Consider the following 3,169-nt stretch of genomic DNA (forward strand, 5'->3'; position numbering starts at 1 on the left):
ATTGGCTTTTATCTAAAGCCAATTTTCTCTGCTTGTGTACTAGATTTCAATCCCTCAGACTGACTCCACGAATTAATCATCTCTATTTTCTGCAGAAGATTTTTCCTCCTTAATGTATAATTCCTGCCAACATGTTTTTATTATTCTTTCATACTTTTTTTAAAAACCTTCCTGAAAATACATATCATAAAATCCTTTTTTAGTCATACACTTATTGTTCAGATTATAGTTCAGATTCTTTTCTCCCCTTAGCATCAAAACTCACTGAAAAAAGTTGTCTTTGTTACTGAATTCTTCCCTTTCCATTCTCTTAAACATACTTCAATGCAGACTTTACCCCTCACTACTCTACCAAAACTGCTTATTGAAACTTCAGTAATCACCTCTCATCTTATTTCATCTACCAGCAGTATTTGATAAAATCAATTACTCCCTCTTCCTTGATACTTTTTCTTCACTTGGCTTCCAAGATACCACATTCTCATGATTTAACTTCTAGCTACTCATTTATTACATTTTAGTCTCCTTTGCTAGCTTTTTTAAAAATTCCTTTCCCAAACCACTTAGTATTGGAATTTCCTAGAGCTGAGCTCACATTTTTCCCCAATAGAAAATTGAGAGTTTGGGAGTAGAATATAAACCTTCATATATCTAGAAATAAAATTTATATGATAGGAAAAACCTTCATATGCATCTTTAATATTAAGCTCTATATGAAAGTAAGTAATGGAGTCCAAGACTATTTGAATATGGTATGATTTTTATTCCTCTTAAATAGTATGGTTTGTATGTGTGTTTTCTTTCTAGTGATTATAAAATTTCACCTTTTCTTATTATAAATCAAAAAAATTTAAGTGTGGACATCTTTCCTTTTAATACAGAAAGACTTTTCAATCTCTATTCTGTACATTTTTTTTTTTTTTAATCTGAAGTGGGAACAAAAGTCCAGCTTGGAAAACCTTAACCATTGTTTTCCAGAATCTGAATTTTAACTGCTTCTGTCAGCAGAGGTAGATTGGTTGAATAGTCTGTGGGGTTAGAACTCCCTTTTTAGGGTAGACAGATATGATTATTATTAATAACAGTGATTACTATTGAGTGCTTACTTTGTACCAGACACAGCTAGACACTTTTCATGCATTATCCTTTTTAATTCTCATGAAAGTCTAAGAATTAGGCAATACTATTTTGCCCACTCTATAGATTAGGAGACAGGCAGAGAGTGATTTATTTAATAACATGCTCAAGTGTATATTATTTAATAACATGCTCAAGTGTATATTCAAGCCCTGAGTGTTAGAATCAAGAGTGCATCTTTTAACCATTATACTATAAATGATTAAAGTAGCATAAACCCTAATTTCCTGTCTTCAAGTAGCTTTGATTCAGTTTTTATATAAAATATTTACAAGAAACAAAACTGAATATTGCAATCAGCATTTAGTAATTTAGGCAGTGTTTCATTTACTTATATAATGTCATTTATAAAATACCACAGGGATTTTTGTCTGTCCATGTATTCCAGCAAAACAAATTCATGCTTAGTGTCCTTCTTAGCCTGAGAATGACTAAAAGAAAATGAAACACTGGTTTGATGAAAATAGAATAATCAAAGTATATAGGTATTTTTTTTTTACTTTATTGATCTCAAGTTTCAATTTCTAATTTCTCTGAGATTTTAGCATTTTGCATTATTTTGAGCTTCCCTTTTGCAACTTCAATATATGGTAACATTTTGTAAAGTTTACTTCTTTTTCAACAATAAAAATAAATCACAATATTGTGTAACTGTCCCACCCTAAAACTCTGCTAAGTTGTTTACCAGTGATACCATAGTGGTAATGTATCAGTTTAAGAACTATAGAAGTTATATGGATAGAGGACATATCAGATATTAAACTGATAAGAACAGATACTACACTTGATCTTAGCCAAAAGGCTGAGAAGCAATATATAGAAGTTATATGGAAAGAAAAATAATAACATAGTAAAACTGTACTAAATATATAATCAAATTCCTGAGTTGAAGAAGCTGACTGTTATGAGAAGCAGAATATTCCATTATTAGAAATTTTTCTTTTATTCAAACCTGGTTTTCTATAATTTTCATCAATTTTTCTATGTTCTACTTTAAGCAATATAGATTCAATCTACATATCGCATATAGTAGTACAATTTGAACTGTAGAAAAATAGATCTCACAATCTCTTCTCAAAATTTATATTTTCCAGGCTAAACATCTTCTATTCCTTTAAGTTACTCAGGTAACGTTCCTTTTTTACCAGCATGTTTCTCATCTTCCCCTGAGTTCAAGTTTTTCCTAAAATATGACACCCAAATGCTCACTTCCAATATCCACAATACTAACTATCCATATAAGCATAATTTAAATGTTTGTATTTAGGTATTTACTTTTAAAATTCAACTTGAAAAAGTCAAAACAAAGTTTTGGGACATATTTTTAAAATTTGACCTTCAGGGATGCCTGGGTGACTCAGTCAGTTAATTGTCTGGTTTCAATTCAAGTCGTGATTCTAAGGTCCTGGGATGAGTCCCACATTGGGCCCCTTGCTCAGCAGGGATCCTGCTTCTCTCTCTGCCTACCACTTCCGCAGCTTGTGCTCTCTCTTGGTCTCTCTCTCTCTCTCTCTCTCTCTCACATGCACACACACACACACAAATAAATAAATAAAATTTAAAAAGTAGAGTTTGGCCTTCAGATTGTCAACAATCTATTTATTATTTTTGAGTAGAGTAATCCAATCAACATTATTCAGCCTATGTACCTCATTTTTTCCCCACTAGGTTGTAACAACAAAAATTTGTCCAATGAATTCCAAAAATCAAGGATAAATATAAGTCTAGCAAGCCTACCATAAAATGAAATAATGTGTGGCGTGACATCAGCAAGATGGTGAAGAGGAAGCCCTGGACCCTCTTTTCCCCCTACAAACACACCTATTCAGCAACAATTCATGGACAAGTTCCCTTCATGAGAAATCCAGAAACTAACTGAAAGTCTCCCATACTTCCAAGTAAACATGAAATTAGACTCACTGAAGCCAATAAGGAGATTCAGGATACTCTCTCACCAAAATCCCTGTTCTCAGGATTGTGACAAATGATCAGGAAGAGATCTGCTGGTACCAAGTTTCTCCCTGGGAGGGAA

The 3,169-nt window shown here is 32.5% G+C and overlaps 1 pseudogene; it reads right to left on the bottom strand.

The window, feature by feature from the left end:
- Positions 1 to 1,833: 1,833 nt before the first annotated feature.
- Positions 1,834 to 1,951, bottom strand: LOC131822420 (U2 spliceosomal RNA; annotated as a pseudogene).
- Between the last annotated feature and the right edge of the window lie 1,218 nt (positions 1,952 to 3,169).

This window comes from Mustela lutreola, chromosome X (assembly GCF_030435805.1).
Source record: "Mustela lutreola isolate mMusLut2 chromosome X, mMusLut2.pri, whole genome shotgun sequence".
Classification (NCBI taxonomy): Eukaryota; Metazoa; Chordata; class Mammalia; order Carnivora; family Mustelidae; genus Mustela; species Mustela lutreola.